Genomic DNA, 17,978 nt, shown 5'->3' with positions numbered 1-17,978 from the left:
GAAGTTCAGGGACTTCCTCATTATTTGAAGACACAGAGTTAGGTATTTTAAAATCCTTAACCCTGGGTTGTACTAGATTGATCACAACTCTGATTTGTATTATTTAAGATAGGAAGAAGAGTACAACAAGCCTGTATACTGTTACTTTATTTCATTAATGTGATATGCCAGGCTAGATGAATAAAAAGTTGGATTTAAGATTGCTGGGACAAATAACAATCTCAAACATGTAGATAATAGTATTGTGATGGCAGAAACTGAAGAGGAATAAAGTAGACTTGAATATTAACATGTAAATAACCAAAAAACAAAGATTGTGGCAACTTTTCCAATACAAAATGGAGCGACAAGAAATGGAAGTAGTGTCAGATTTTATATTCTCAGGGTCAAAGATGCCTTCGACTTCAAATAGTAATTGCATTCATTAAATAAAAAAAAGACCCTTTATCCATGGAGGAAAAAAGTTTAGCCAAATATGAACAGCATGGAAAATCGGAGGCTATCAGACTATTTTATGGTTTTGTAAATCATGAAGTTTTCTTTTATCAGTTCTACTGTTAAACAGGTTTTAATCCTTTCTTACATTCTTGGTCAGTGTGTTGTTCCAATGTATTTTCCCTCACCACAAAACATCTGTAGTTTATATTAAGAATTGTAAATCTTCAGTATCATGGAAATTCTAAGTTCCAAGTCAATACATATTTTGTTGCCATCTTATATTTGTCTTCTGTTTTTAGTTTTGTTATTTGCTGTTTCAATAACAGTTGGACAATAGTCTATTGTCACCCTGCTCCTTCTCAAGCTGTCATATTTTTAACTTGAATCTGTAAAAGTCTAAATAGAAATCTTAATTATGTTGAAATTGCTTTTCATTTTCATTTTATTTCCAATATCCTGCTCAGCAAATAGTATGATGTGAATTTGTAACTATCTTTTCAGATAAATAGCTCATTTTCAACCATATTTTCTTTCTCTTTAATGAAATTTATCTCTCTATATATCTATCTCTTAAAATTCAAACAACTTTGATATTATCTCTCTTGCCCCACTGTAAATAGTAACTTTTTGTTCAGGAGTCTGTGTAAAAAGCTTTATTCCTCATATATTCTTTCGTTTTCTGGTATTTAAATATCTCCTTTTTTGTGAAGACACCAATGAAAATGTTTTTATTCATGATTTACTTTTCCTTAATTGTATTTTTCTTATTTGTCTTTTTCTCCCATTGCATGAATCTTCCTATTTCTTCAAAAGAAGTAAAATTTATTTCAAATCTCATATCACATCTTTATAAGTATTCATTCATGTTTATAATTCAGATAATATGGTGAGTGGAAAGATCACTTGACCTGGAATCAGTAATATGGGCTCAGATTTCAGCATTGGATTCTTGAGTAAGTGACTATCTCCTTGAATCTTAATTTTCTCATTTGTTAAGTATAATCTAATATATTTTCCATAGTATTGTTATCTAATGAATATTAATATATCTAATGAATATTAAATATTAAATTAAATATTAAATATTAAAACAATGGAAACATTTTTCTGGTTTCTCTCTGTAAGATCTAGAGACCTGAGATACCCTTGGACAGTGGCCCTCTTCATTATTTTGAAGAGTGTATGTGTAAGGTGAAAATAGGATGTACTCATTTCAAATTAGAGGCAGAAATGTGAAGATCTTGTGCTGTCACTAAAATGTGGCCATGGTCTTGGGATATAATGCAAGTACCACCTTTCAAGCTTTCTCTCCTACTTCTTTGTCTAAATATGTTCAGAGGACCAATGAAGTTATATTAAAATGCAAAGGCATTTAATGACAAGAAAAGAGAAACATAAGGGAGAACATTAAATATTTTGTGCATTCTTGTTTAGAAATTTTGAGAAGACCTGAGCAAGAATCATGTTGAATGAATAAGTATTATAGGCTTCTATTGGAATTCTTGAGGTTTCTCATCTTCTTGTGGGGGATAGGGTTTATGTTTATTCTTATGTTTACTCTTATATCATTCAATTTACAATGGTGTATGGCATGGAAACAATGTAGACTGTCAGAAAGCCTTCTGTGGGGGGGGGGAAGGGAGAAGGGGGAAATTGTAGAATTCAGAGCCTTGCAAAAAATGATGGATATGTATTACTATTGTATATAATTGGAAAACAAATTAAATGTTAAAAAACACTACACATAGGATAAAACTGGAAAATTTTAAAAAGTTAAAAACAATTATTACTACACAGAAGTGTTCATATATAGTATAATGGTCAATGAGATGGTAACTGATAAGAAGACAGAAGCCACATCCTTGAAAATGTAGTGGAAGAGACTTCCAGCTAAAATGGCAGAGGGAAGACAGACACTGTGATAGTGCTCTCTCTTCTCCCCCCCCTCAGAAATAACATGAGAGAAACTTCATAATAGAAATTTCAACAACAAAACACAGAAAGAGAAGCTAGGAGAAGAACACCAACTAAGAAGGTCTGTCTCAGGGGACAATGGGTGAACTGGGAGATGAGAGCAGAGGATCAGCTCTGGGGACAGCAGCTAGGGGAGGCCAGAGGGTCAGCCTTAGCTGTAGAGACTTCGGTGAGTAGTGGGTGTCAGATCCAGCTATGGCTGCAGAGTCTTTGGCCAGGCGGAGAAGAGCTACAGGAGGGTGAGTTCCAGCACAGAGTCTCAAAGCACACCTGGAGAACACCCAGCTGGTCCAGAGACCTGAGTTCCATACTTTCTGCAGAGCCCTTTGCTCAGAACAAACATTGAATAACCCCTTTCCTATTCCCCCCACCCCCAGGGCTTCAGAGTTCACTCAACAGAAAGAGATTAACTCCCTCTACCAGGACACAGCCCAGTTTTCAAGGTCAATTCAGACCATGCTGCTGTGGACCTCACTCCAGAGAAAACAACCAACAACCCCCCACTGGCTGGCCATTTGAATTACTAAGCCAAGTGAACAAAGCCTCTATGACCCTCAAAAACAAACCTCTGAGAGCCAGCTCCCTCTCCTCACAACACAAGAGAAAAAAAAGTCCAGAGAAAAGGGGGGCCCATGAAGAAATACTTAGAAGAGATATATCCTAAACCAGAGAGATCTAGCACTGCTGAGGAGAATATGAATTGGTCTCCATCCCAGAAAGACTTCCTTGAAGAAATCAGGAAGGAGTTTAAAAATCAATTGGAAAAATTGGGAAAAGAAACTCAAGAGAAAATTAACATGTTGCAAGAGAAAATTAGCATTTTGCAGCAAGAAAACAAATCCTTGGAAAAAACAATTGGACAAACACAAAATCAACATAACTCTCTCAAATTCTCAATTGGGCAAGTGCAAAAAGGAAATGATCCTCTCAAAACTACATTTGAGCAAATAGAAAATTCCTTCAAAAATAGAATGGAACAACTGGAAAAGAAGTTGCAAAAAATAAAGGAAGAAAAATCCCCTCTAAAAAAAGAATGGAATTGGTGGAAACTAATGACATCATGAGTTAACAAGACTGTGTTAAACAAAACCAAAAGATTGAAAAAATAGAAAAAATGTAAAATACCTCCTCCTCGGTAAAACCACTGACCTCAAGAATTGTTAGAGAATGGAGAATCTGAGAATTATTGGCCTTCCTAAGAAGATTGAAGAGGGAAAAAAGCTTGCACTTAATATTACAGGATTCAGTGATGTAAAATTGCCCTGATATCATGGAACCAGAAGGTAAAATTATTGAATGAATACATCGATCCCATCCAGAAAGAGATCCCAAAATGAAAACACTGAGGAATGTTGTGGCCAAATTCCAGGACTATCAGATAAAAGAAAAAATCCTGCAAGCAGCCATAAAGAAAAAAAATTGAATACCAAGGAGCCACATAAATAATTACACAGGACCGGGCTGTAGCAACATTAAGGGAACAAAGGTCCTGGAATGAGATATTCTCAAAGAGCCAGGGAGCTTGGGGTGCAGCCAAAATCCACTACCTGGTAAAGCTGAGTCTTCTCTTCCAGGGAAAAAGATGGACATTGGAAGAAATGGGAAACTTCCGTAATTTCGTGATGAAAAGACCAGAGCTAAATAGAAAACCTGGACATCAAACAGGAGGCTCAAGAGACACATGAAAAGGTAAAAAAAAAACAAAACTGCTATACAATAAGATGAAACTGGCCATATAAACACTTGGGAGAAAGAGTCTCATAACTCTTGAGAACTGTAACTCTATTAGAGAGAATATACATAGCCAGAAGTGATGGAAATTCATAACTTCTCTGTGACTCCAAATAGAATGATTTAAAAACAATACCTCCTTAAAAGGGGGGGCAGTAAAGAGACTAGAGGAAGGAGGGGATGGAATGGGGTAAGTCTCATTACATCAAGAGGTGCAAAAGACCTATTGTAATTGAGGGGAGGTTGGGAGGAAGTGAGAACCACCACAAACTTCAGCTCATCAGACTTGGCTTAAAGTTAATTTAGACACATTTAATCAAGTTAAGAAATCATCTTACCTTTCAAGCATTAAAAGGGAAAAGGGGAGGGAGGATGGGAAGGGGGAACAAAAGACGAACTCAAAGAAGGAAGGCAAGAAGGGGAAAAAAGGAGAGGGGATAAAAGGGAGGGGAAGCTGATTTAAGAGGGCAAACACATTGAAGATTGTGGTATTCAGAAACAAAACACAAGTGAATATGGATAAAGGGAAAAAGGGGAAAATACAAACAGAAGGAAGATAGGATGGAAGGCAATAAAGAGTTAGTAATTATAACTTTGAATGTGAATGGGATGAGCTCTCCCTTAAAAAGTAAGGGAATAGCAGAGTGGATTAAATACCAAAATCCAATAATTTGCTGCTTACAAGAAAGTCATTTGAAGTAGAGAGATACAGATAGAGTAAAGGTAAAAGGTTGATGCAAAATATATTTTACTTCAGTTGAATTGAAAAAAAGCAGGGATAGGAATCATTATCTCAGACAAAGCACCTGGAAAAATAGATATCATTAAAAGACATAAAGAAGGAAACTATATTTGATCCTAGATAATGACAGTGATGATACAACATACCAAAATGTATGGGATACACTCAAGGTGGCTGTCAGTGGATATATTATATCTTTAAATGCTTACATGAATAAATTAGAGAAAGAAGAAATCAATGAACTAAATATGCAACTAAAAGTAGAGAAAAAACAAATTAAAACCCCCCAATTAAATACCAAAATAGAAATTCTAAAAGTTGAAGGAGAAATTAATAAAATCAAAAGCAAGAAAAGTATTGAACTAATAAATAAAACCAAGCACTGTTATTTTGGTAAAAACAATAAAATTGATAGAACGCTAGTCAATTTGATTTAAAAAAAGAAAGAAGAAAAGCGAAATGCTAGAATCAAAAATGAAAAAGGTAAACTCATCACCAATGAGGAAGAAATTAAAGTTATAATTCAGAATTATTTTGACCAAGTCTATGCCAATAAATTTGACAATCTAAGTGAAAGCAATGAATATTTACAAAAATAAATTGCTCAGTTTAAATGAAGAGGAAATTAAAAACTTAAATAACCCTATCTCAGAAAAAGAAATTCAACAAGCCATTATTAAACTCCCTAAGAAAAAATCCCCAGGGCCAGATGGATTCACAAACATATAAGGAACAATTGGTTCCAATTCTATATAAACTCTTTGGGGAAGAAAGGTGAAGATGGAACTCGGCCTAACTCTTTCTATGACACCAATATGATTTTTATACCTAAATCAGGAAGAGTTAAAACAGGGAAAGAAAATTATAGACCCATTTCCCTGATTAATATAGATGCAAAAATCTTAAATAAAATCTTAGCAAAACAATTACAAGTTATCACTAGGATAATACATTATGATCAAGTAGGATTTATCCCAGAAATGAAAGGTTGGTTCAATATTTGGAAAACTGTTAGTATAATTATATCAAAAACCTACCTATCAGAAATTATATGATCATATCAATAGATGCTGAAAAACCTTTGGATAAAATACAGCACCAATTCCTACTAAAAGCACTGGAGAGTGTATTGATAAATAGTTTGTTCCTTAGAATAATAAGCAGTATCTATCAGAAAACCATCAACAAGCATTATATGCTTGAGGCATTCCCAATAAAAAGGGGTGAAATAAGGATGCCCATTATTACCACTACTATTCAATATCTCTATTAGATATGTTAGCCTCAGCAATAATAGAAAAAAATTGAAGGATTAGAATAGGGAAGGAGGAGTCAACACTCTCACTCTTTAGGAATTCAGGGAAGCCTGGAAAGATTTGCATGAACTGATGCTGACCAAGATGAGCAGAAATAGAAAAACATTATGTATCTTAACAGCAACATGGGGGTGATGATCAAACCTGATGGACTTGCTCATCCCTTCAGTCCAACATTCAGGTACAATTTTAAGCTTTCTGCAATGGAGAATACCATCTGTATCCAGAGAAAGATGGACTTTGAACAAAGATCAAAGATTATTATTCTCAAATAAGAAAGAAAAAAGCATTATATTATTATATAATTTTACTATCTCTTACTTTATTTTTCTTTCTTAAGAATATGATTTCTCTGTCATCAAATTCAACTGAGATCAATGTATAACGCCAAAGTAAACACTAACAGAATGCCTTCTGTGGGAAGTGTGGGGGAGGAAAGAAAGAATGGGCAGGGGGGATTGCAAAACTCCAAAATAAATAAAATTTTTCTTTAACAAAAATGTGGGGGAAAATTTTCAGACCTTGAGTGGTTTTTCAGGATCTTTTGAGATAATCATATTATTCTGTTTATTTTGTTATCTATATGCTCAATTATGCTGATTGTTTTCCTGATATTGAACCCTCCCTATCTTGTAAAAATTCTACCTGATGATAGTGCATTTTCCTAGTGATGATTTGCTATGATCACTTTGCTAAAATTTTTTTTCCACCCTTTAATTTTGTATCAATATTCATTAGGGAAATTAGTCTATAATTTTCTTTGTTCTACCTTGACTATTCTTGATTTAGGTATCACCATCATATTGGTGTCATAAAAGGTATTTTGAAAAAACTATTCATGTATTTTTTTCAGATGATTTATATAGAATTTAATTGTTCTTTAAGTGTTTGGTAGAATTCACTTGAAAATGCATCTGTGACCCTGGAGATTTTTTCCTTAGGGAGTTCCTTGATGGCTTTTTAAAATTTATTTTTCTGAAATGAGATTTTTTTAACATTGCATTTTATTTCTGTTTATTATTTTTTATTAAATATTTTATTTGAGTTTTACATTTTTTCCTCCAATCGTACTTCTCTCCCCGCCACTCCTCCACAGAAAGCAATTTGTCTGTCTTTACTTGGTTTTCATCTTGTACATTGATCGAATTTGAGGGTGATGAGAAAGAAATCATATCCTTAAGGAAGAAACAAAAAGCATAAGTTGTAACAAGATTAGACAATAAAATATCTGTATTTTTTATGAATTAAAGGGAATGGTCCTTGAACTTTCCTTCAAACTCCACAGTTCTCTATCTGGATACAGATAGTATTCTCCATTGCAGACAGCCCAAAATTTTCCCTGATTGTTGCACTGATGGAATGAGCAAGTCCATCAAGGCTGATCATCACCCCCATGTTGCTGTTAGGGTGTGCAATGTTTTTTTCACTGTGTTCATCTCACTCAAAATCAATTCATGCCAATCCCTCCAGGCTTCCCTGAATTCCCATGCTTCCTGGTCTCTAATAGAACAATAGTGTTCCATGGTATACATATACTACAGTTTGCTAAGCCAATCCCCAATTGAAGGGCATTTACTTGATTTCCAATTCTTTGCTACCACAAACAGGGCTGCTATGAATATTTTTGTACAAGTGATGTTTTTACCCTTTTTCATCATCTGTTCAGGGTATAGACCCAGTAGTGGTATTGCTGGATCAAAGGGTATGTACATTTTTGTTGCCCTTTGGGCATAGTTCCAAATTTCTCTCCAGAAAGGTTTGATGAGTTCACAGCTCCATCAACAATGAATTAGTGTCCCAGATTTCCCATCACTCTTTCAACAATGATCATTATCTTTTCTGGTCAAATTGGCCAGTCTGAGAGGTGTGAGGTAGTACCTCAAAGAAGCTTTAACTTGCATTTCTCTAATAATTAATTCTTTAGAGCAATTTTTCATATGGCTATGGATTGCTTTGATCTCCTCCTCTGTAAATTGCCTTTGCATATCCTTTAACCACTTGTCAACTGGGGAATGTTTTTTCTTTTTTTAATATGACTCAGTTCTCTGTTATATTTTAGAAATGAGTCCTTTATCAGCATCATTAGTTGTAAAGATTGTTTCCCAATTTACTACATCTGAAATGGGATTATTAAAGCATTTTATTTCCTCTTATTTTAATGTTTAATGTGGAGGGTATATATATATATATATATATATATATATATATATATATATATATATATATTCATAGCATAGATCAATTTCAATTATATTATCAGATTTATTGGGATAATGTAGGTGAAATAGCTCCAAATTATTTCTATAATTTCCTCCTCAATGGTAGTAAGTTCATATTTTCATTTGTGATTCCAATGATTTGATTTTCTTCTTTCTTTTTTTAATTAAATTAACCAAAATTTTATTTTTTATACTTTTTAATAAAAATATTCTTCTTGGTTCAATTTATTATTTTCAATTTCATTTCTCCTTTGACTTTAAGAAGCTCTTATTTTCCATTTAGATAGGGATTTTAAATTTCCTCTTTTTTTTAGCTTTTTTTAGGTGCATACTCCATTCATTGACTTCCTCTTTATCTAAATTATTCAAATTAGCATTTAAAAATATAACATTTATCCAAATATTAGTTTTGGGTCTTCTCACATGTTTGGATAAGATTGCATTATTGTTATTGCTTTTGATGAAATTGTGGATTATTTCTAAGTGTTATTGTTGATATTCTTTCAAAAAATTAACTTATTTAATTTCCAATTAATTTTTAGTCTATCATCCCATGGACATTTATAACAGGTAATTTTATTTCATCATGATATGAAAAAGATATATTTAGTATTTCAGCCCTTCTGTATTTTACTTATGAAAAATTTTTAATGCCATTAATTCATTATCAGTTTTTATGTAGTGTCATGCATCACTAAAAAGGTTATATGCCTTTCTTTCCCCATTAAATTTTCTCCAGAGGACTATCATATTTAAATTTTCTAAAATTTTATTTATCTCCTTAATTCTGTTCTTGTTTATTTTGTGTTTTGTTTTATCTAATTCTGAGAAGATGAGGTCTCCCTCTTTTATAGATTTGTTTTCTATGACTCTTTAATTTGTTTAGCTTTTCCTCAAAGAATTTGAATGTTATACCACTTGATGCATATATATTTAATATTGTTATTACTACATAGCTTTTACTTCCTTTTGGGAAAATGCAGTTTCATTCCATATCCCTTTTAATTAAATCTGTTTTATCTTTTGCATTGTCTGAGATCAAAATAGCTACCATAGCTTTTTCTTTTTATTTTACTTCAGCTGAAACATAATATATTCTAGTTCAGCCTTTTTACCTTTATACTGTGTATGTCTATCTACTTCAAATATGTTTCTTCTAAACAACTTATTGTAGGATTCTATTTTTAATCCATTCTATTTCCTCTTCTCTTTTAAAGGAGAGTTCATATCATTCTATCTCTGTAATTCCCACCATCCAATATTCCTGCTTTGTACTTTTCTCTCTCCTTTCATACTATCTCACTTTATTAGTGTTTTCTTCTGACCACTACCTCCCTCAGTCCATTTAACTATCTCCCTTCTCTTCTTCCCTCCTTTCTATCAGTCCCTTCTCCCCCTTTCTTTCCTCTGTCTCCTCCTAATTCTTATAGGATTGGATAAATTTCTAAACCCAATCAGAAATGTAAGTTTTCCCTCTTTGAGTCAAATATTTTGAGTAAGATACACTAATTGCTCACATCTTCCATCATTTCCCTGCACTATAATAGGTCCTTTGTGTCTCTTCATATGAGACACTCTTCTGTATCCCTCTTCTTCTCCTGGTATAATATTTTTTTCATATATTGATTGTTTATAGCTGTCTTATACTCACATACCCTCACCCTCTAATTATACTCCTTTAAACTATTCTAATAAAAATGAATTCCTTGAGTTATATGTATCATTACACAATAATCATTTTATACCCATTCACATTGTCTAAATCTGATCATTTTACTATTCTCATGGACATATAATTCTCTAGAGTTATAGGGCCCACTTTATAATCAATTTATAACCACACCCTCTGTCTCAGTATGCTCCTTTCAACTGTTCAAATAGAAATAATTTTCTGAAGAATTCCAAGAATTAGCTTTATATGTAGGAATGTAAACAGTCTTATTGACAATTTTTTCTAACTTTTTATGCCTCTCTTGAATCTTGTATTTGAAGATCAAATTTTCTGTCCAGTTCTGATCTTTGAAATTTTTAAATTTTTTAAATTTTAAATTTTTTATTATTATTTAAGGCAATCAAGTTAAATGAAATGCCCAAGGTCATACAAAGAGGCAATTATTAATTGTCTGAGAATGGATTTGAGCTCAGGTCCTCTTAACTCCAGGGCTGGTGCTCTATCCATTGCTCCACCCATCTGCCTCTGGTCATTTTCTTAATTAAATTCAAAAGTCCAAAATTTCATTGAAATACTTGATTGTAATCTAAGCTCCTTTGCCTTCTGTAAAATCATATTACAAACCCTCTAATCCTTTAATATTGAATCTGATAAATCCTACATAATCCTAACATTTTCTCCTTGGTTTTAATTTGCATCTTTTTGATTACTTGCAGTATTTTCTCCTTTAGCTAATAATTCTGGAATTTCACATTAATATTCCATGGAGTTTTTCTTTTGAAATATCTATCTGTACATGATAAATGTGTTCTTCTAAGGACTTCTTTATCTAGGATGTCAGGGCAATTTTCATTTTCAATTTTCTTAAAAAATAGTGTCCTGCATCTTTTTTGATTGAGAATTTCAGGTAAACTAATTATTCATAAATTATCTTTCCTGAATCGATTTTCTACATTAGTTGCTTTTCCTAAGAATTACTTCATATTTTCTTCTATTTTCCTGTCTTTTGGTTTTGATTGATGTATTCTTAATGTCTAATAGAGTGATTAGTTACCATTTATACAATTCTGAATTGGACAATTTAAAAAAATGTATTTTATTCAGTTAGCTTATTTGATTCCTCTCCCACTGGCTAATTTCACTTTTATAGAAATTATTTTCTTTTATCATTTGTCCAAAATTGCTTTGAAAGGTTCTGTTTCCTTCAGACAATTTTTCGTAATTTTCCTGCATGGCCTTCATTTCTTTTCTCAATTTTCTTCACTTCTTTGCTTTATTTTAAAATCATTTTTGAGTTCTTCCAAGAATACTTTTGGTATTTGAGACCAATTCATAATCCCCTTTAAGTCTTCACTTACAGGCATTGTGTTATTTCTTGTCTTTTTTGTGATGGCATTTTTAGTCAGCATGGTAGCATTCTATGATTAGCACTCTTTCCCATTTCTTTCACTCATTTAGAAAATTGAGTTATTATCTTGGTACAAGGAGGGTAAAGGAATGAGCTCCTTGTGCTGTGCATTGGGGGCTGGTCCCTGGCATCTCAATTGCCTGTGTATTGTTCCCTACTTTAGGGTAGCCAGACCCAGGTTTATCTGGTGTTTCAACCTTCTGGGACTTAAAGTTTGATTTCTGCACTGAAGTTGGAGCCCTCAGTGCTGCCCTGCTGTATCAAGATCAAGTGTTTTAGCTTCTGAGTTGTGTCTTGACAAAGAGCATCCCAGTTTCCAGTTCCCCTGCTTTACTAATGTGAGAAACACTTTTCCTGAAGTTCCACCAAGTCATCTTTAACTGAAAAAAGTTGATTAATTGACATTTTGTGGATTCTGTCAGTTTGCAATCTGTTTAGAGGCTCCATTTAATGTTATTTTTGTTCTGAATGTTTTCTAGCTTCTCTTCCCCATTTTTGGCTCCATCCAAGAAGTACACAATTATTTTTCAATTTTTACCTACAAGCTTTTTTGTTTAATGTAGTAGATTCATATCACTTCTGCTTTTTATTTCCCAACCAAATACTAGAATATATTTAGACTTCATCTACTTCAGTCAATGAAGTCAAGACTGTCCCTTGCCTAGAGATTTAGAAAACCATTACTCTTGTGATCTCTTGACTTGAGAAAGACTTTCAGAAAGTCCATCAAATTTTGCCAATTTATCAAATTAATTTACTAAATTATATCTTTAAACAAAATTTTCTCCTTATAAAAATTAATTGCTATAGAACCCAATGGTAACTCTGAGGATAATTTATTAGAAACAAACATTATTTCAAAATTGGACACAATGAATATAGAGTGTACATTTGCATGTTGATGTACATTTCAAGAGAAATTAGACATGTGCAAATCTCTCTTGATGACCATTTAAGTCCTAGCTTATGTCCCAACTAGTACAAAAATCTTTTCGATTTGTAGTTCTAAATATCCTACCAAATGAGAATCATAATTATTCATTCTTAATTTATCACTGTCTACTGGAATTATTATGAATGTGAACTAAGTATTGCACCCTCAATTCTTGCTAAAGGATATGTCCTAATCAAATCTACAGAGATAGTTACTCATTATTTCAGTCTTTCAACCAAACATTTAATGCCATCTGGGTACAATATCATCTAAGTTCTGATGTCCCTAGATAGATCCAAAGTAAGGTCTATTTCATCTTGAAATGGAAAATTATTCTTTTCATCCAAATTATAACTTGATCAATCTGTTGAACATTCCTAAAATGATCTACATAGGTATTCTCCTCCCCCGGCAGTTTCAAATTTTTTCTTTTGATATTTATTAGGTTATGGGTAAAATACTCATTAAATGAAACATTTATCTTCTTGCTAAGAATAAAACTAAAATGTACTTTTGTGTTATATTTGATATTCTAATTTAATAACCATTAACTTTTAAAAAGAGATAATTTTATGAAAATTTAAACACATGAAATGGCAAAATTTCCTGCTTATCATGTCAATGATGAATAAATGGAAAAGACAGTACAGTCTTAATAGGAAATTTGTTTGTCTATTAAGTATAAATGAAGTTGATCTTTTAATTTCATGTTATGTCTGATGTTACTTACCTGGCAATTACCTAATGCTATCATTTTCCTAGTAACTTCAAGTATGTTCTTTCTATGATGATGCTTTACATTTATTAATAATTCATATAAATACACATTGAATTCAAATCTTATTGATTCTAAAAACTCCAGTAATACAATTTTATTATTGGTGTTTTCATTTAACCTCCTTTGTCATCTGGTGTCCTCATCTTTAGAATGAGGCAATTGGATTAAATACATTCTGAGATTCTTTTCAGCCCTTTTTATAATATTCACAGACACTAAATTTAAAACTGAAGTTATTAAAATGGTAGAAAATCATTATTAAAATTCTATTCTATGCAGTGTCACTTTTTAAGCAGAAGAAATGGTTAATTTTCAAAGCTAAGGTTTCATTAGATACTTAAACACTTCCTAAGATGAAGTTTTAACCCAAAGGACAACAAAAATGTGCATACCTGTGATCCAGCAATACCATTACTGGGTCTATGCATGGAAGAGATTATACTAAAGGGTTAAAACATTATTTGTCCAAAAATATTCATAGCAACATTGTTTGTAGTGGAAAAACATTGGAAATTAAGTGAATATTCTTCAATTGGGGAAATGGCTTAACAAACTTTGGTATATGTACTTCATGCAACACTATGGTTCTATTAGAAACCAGGAGGGATGGGAATTCAGGGATGTCTGGAAAGATTTGCATGAACTGATGCTGACCGAGATAAGCAGAAACAGAAAAACACTATACACCCTGACAGCAACATGGGGGTGATGAACAATCTTGATGTACGTGCTCATTTCACCAATGTGACAATCAGGGACAATTTTGGATTATCTGCAATAGAGAATAGCATCTGTAGCCAGAAAAAGAATTGTGGAGTTTGAACAAAGACCAGTCTATTACCTTTAATTTAAAAAAAAACCAATATCTTATAATGTAATTTTGATATCTCTTATACTTTATTTTTTTTTTCCTTAAGGATATGGTTTCTCCCTCCTCAGATTCAACTTAGATCAATGTATGCCATGGAAACAATGTTAAGGCTAACAGATGGCCTTTTGTGGGGGGGGGGGGATTGGGAGGGAATTATAAAACTCAAAATAAATAAAATCTTTCTAAAATCTTAAAAAAATAAATTTTATACAAAGGGGAATATAATTTCTATCTATTGAATCAATTACTGAAAATATGAAGAATGCATTATCTTGATAATTTTGATTCTGCTCTTATGATACATTTGAGAGATCTGACCCTTTAGACTTCATATATTGCCTCTTCTTGACCAAATTAACAATGAGAGAGAATAATGACCAAAAAGACATCCATTTTCCTGACAAAACTTGTAAAATAAGTTAAAAAAAGGCAAACTCTTCCTTTCATTTTGACTGCTACCTTCTTTGAGTGTTGTTCAAAAAGAACTGAGCTTCATTTAACAATATATGGGCACACTTGTAATTAGCTGTTTTATTTTACTTTAGTTCTTGCACTCTATCCATTGCAGTGGATGGAGTACCGGCAGTGGAATCAGAAAGACTAATAATTGCTTCATGAATTTAAATCTGGTCTCAGACACTTGCAAGCTTTGTGAACCTAGACAAATTACTTAAGCTTGTTTGTCTTAGTTTCCTCATCTGCATAATGAGTTGGGGGAGGAAAAGTCAAACCACTTTAGTGCTCTTGCCAAGAAACTCCCAAATGAACTCATAAAGAATTGAATGCAACTGAAATGATCTAGCTGCAATTAATACTTACTCCTGGATTTGTAGATTTGTGGATAGAAGAGACATAGAAATCATCTAACTCAACTCTGTTATTTTACTTATGGGGAAAAGTGGTCAATATAGTTTAAATAACGTATTTAAGTTTATATAACTCAAGGGTATATAAACTGATATTTTATAATCTGGAACAAAATTTTGATCAAACTTTATTGTATCTATTTTATGTAGAAAAATGTTCTAGGTTTGGCGCGGTTCGTCTCGAGGGGCTGGCCGCCGCGGAGAGAGAGGGGGACCCCGAGGCCCGGGGGCGGCCGCCCCTCACGGCCGCTCTGTTCCCGCCTCTCTTGCAGGTGCCCCCCGCTGCCGATGACATGAAGGACCCCGAGGCCGAGCCCCGGGCCGCCCCGCAGGAGCAGGCTCCGGCCAGGGCCAGGGCCCGGCCCGGCGCCGAGCCGGCCAGGGACGGGGAGGTCTCGGAAGCCGAGTCCAGCTGCTCGGGGCTGCAGGAGCCCACCGTGAGGATCACCCGCCGGAGGCGCATCTTCATCCCCTGCCCGCCCGAGCCCAGGGCCAGGCCCCGGCGCGGCGCCCGCGGAGACGCCCTCAAGTCCTGCGACTAAGGGGAAGCCTCGGAGGCCGAGTCCTGCTCCTCCGTCCTCTCCGCCCTCCTGGCCTCCCCGGGCCGAGGCAGGAGCACCAGGCAGCGGGCGACCAAGTTCCATCTGGACCCGAATTCCGCCCTGTTGGCGGAGGACCAGTCCGACGCCGAGTCCTGGTGCTCGGGGATCTCCTCCATCGGAAGCCGCAGATCCACGCGGAGAGGGCCGAGGAAATTAAAAGCCGACCCTGCGGCCGAGGGGGAAGAGGATAAAGACCGGTCGGGACACGGGAAAGAGAATGAGCGCATACCGCCTGCCCACCTGGAAAGCATCTCAGAATCACCCCTGGCTCCTCAGGGGGGGAAAGAGGAAACTCCGGCCTCAGAAGAGAAGCCCGTCCTGAGAAGTTCAGCACAGGCCAGAAAGAAGAAAGGTGTCTTTGCAAAGGAGGCTTTAGAAAGGACGCATTTAACCAAAGAGCCTCATAGAGCGAAGGAGAAAGAAGAAACAAGTAGTGAGGAATTTCAGCAGTTTGCTTCTCAAAGTCAGTCAACACCAGAGCACAAAAAAGCAGATACTGACGGGGTAACAAAGGCACTTGCTCCTTCTGATCAATGTAAGGAGGGAAGCCAAGCAAACGAAAAAGGGAGAGGATCCTAGCGATGTTACAGAAATTACTGATAACGAGAGCACTGACTGCAAAAGCAGCACCATTGAAGACACTAGTGACAAAAAAGAACATTTAAAAGGTGATGAAGGGATGAGTTCCCCCTCCGGTTCCAACAGGTCCCAATATTACAGTGAATTTGTTCTGTTATCTCTCAGCAGTGATGAGGACCAGGTGTCTGAAGAGAGTGAAAGTGGAGAAGATACTCCGTGTTTTATTGAGACTAGTGCGCAAAAGCTTCCTTTAGAAAAAGATTCAGAAGATAACCCATCAAATGATGTATTGTTCGTCATTGATAAAACACCCGGATTCAGTTCTGGAAAGCATTATTATATAGAAGAAGAAAAAACAAGTGAAGTAGCCAGTGAGCAGGAAAATGATGAGGAAGAAAGTGAAGAGGAGGAACTTATAGATGAGGAAGAAAATGAAGAGGAGTTTATAGATGAAGATGACTTACTAAGTAACACCAAGTCTAGCCTCTTGAAGTTGTCAAGTAGCAGCATAGACCCTGGTCTGAGTATTAAACAACTCGGAGGCTTGTATATGAACTTTAATGCAGGAAAAATGGACTTTAACAAAAATGCCCTTATACAAATAAAGGACAAAACCAAAAAGGAGCTTTTGCAGAAAACCGTAATTACTCCTGATTTTGAAAAGAAGGATTGCATCCCACCATTCAAAGAATCGCAATTTCAACTTAAGAAAAAACGCAGAGAGGAACGGAGTAAAACTGCAGGAGATGGCTGGTTTGGTATGAAAGCCCCAGAATTGACAACTGAACTGAAAAACAATCTCAAAGCACTGCAGATGAGAGCCAGTATGGATCCTAAGAGGTTTTATAAAAAAAACGATAGAGATGGTTTTCCTAAATATTTCCAGGTTGGAACAATTGCTGATAATCCCGCTGACTTCTATCATTCTCGAATTCCTAAGAAGCAAAGGAAAAGAACAATTGTGGAAGAATTGCTGGCTGACTCTGAATTCAGAAGGTACAATAAAAGGAAGTATACGGAGATCATGGTGGAAAAAGCCATTAATGCAGCTGGAAAGAAGTTTGGATAAAGAAGAAATTTCGAAATTAATTCTACCCTCAAGATTTTTATTTTCATCATTTTTCCTTTATTCACTAAAGTTGTGTTGAAGGCTGGTGGTGTCTAATAATGTACTATAGGGCTGGCCCCACTTATAAAGCTTTTCAACTGGGAAAATAGTTATTTAAGAAAGAATGAGGGTTTTTTTGGATTTTTTATATTTGTAGTTGAAATTGATATGTTTGCTTTTTTGGAGAAAAGAAAAAATGTGATTTGGATAAAAATGTGCAGGTCATTAAGAACCTCAAAAAGGCTTTTTTAAAACTTTTAAAAATATTTTTATATCACTGAAATTTTTGTAGTCTGTATTGTCTTTGAGTAATTTAAGCAGTGAGGAGTGTGCCAACATTTTCCAAGGATTTTTTTTCTGCTCTTCTTAGAAGGGCTTTATAAAGATTCATGTACTTAATTGGACAATAATTTTTAGATTTGAGATCAAAATAAATTGATTATCAGAATGATAGATAGTATCACCTGTTTCACTTCACATATTTTAGTATAAAATTTTGCCGATACCTACACTGTGCTGTATATGAAAAATTAAAACTCATTAAAGTGAGTTTTAAATAAAACATTTCTAATCTCCATTGAAAGTATAAAAGTTAAGAATTATGTTCACTTCCTGAAACTGTTGTCATCTTCAAAATATGCATTCCTGCCCCTTTGGATGACATTTTTAGAGAGTATTGAGGCCTGAAGTTAGTCATATATGCACCGGATTTATGACTAGAAGGTACCTTTTTTTTTCTT

General features: G+C 34.5%; 1 pseudogene; it reads left to right on the top strand.

Moving 5' to 3' along the window:
* The first annotated feature begins 2,506 nt into the window (after window positions 1-2,506).
* Window positions 2,507-17,219, top strand: LOC141494197 (deoxynucleotidyltransferase terminal-interacting protein 2 pseudogene; annotated as a pseudogene).
* Window positions 17,220-17,978: the final 759 nt, after the last annotated feature.

The sequence above is a fragment of the Macrotis lagotis genome, chromosome 7 (assembly GCF_037893015.1).
Source record: "Macrotis lagotis isolate mMagLag1 chromosome 7, bilby.v1.9.chrom.fasta, whole genome shotgun sequence".
Lineage (NCBI taxonomy): Eukaryota > Metazoa > Chordata > Mammalia > Peramelemorphia > Peramelidae > Macrotis > Macrotis lagotis.
This window is presented reverse-complemented; position numbering and strand designations above follow the sequence as displayed.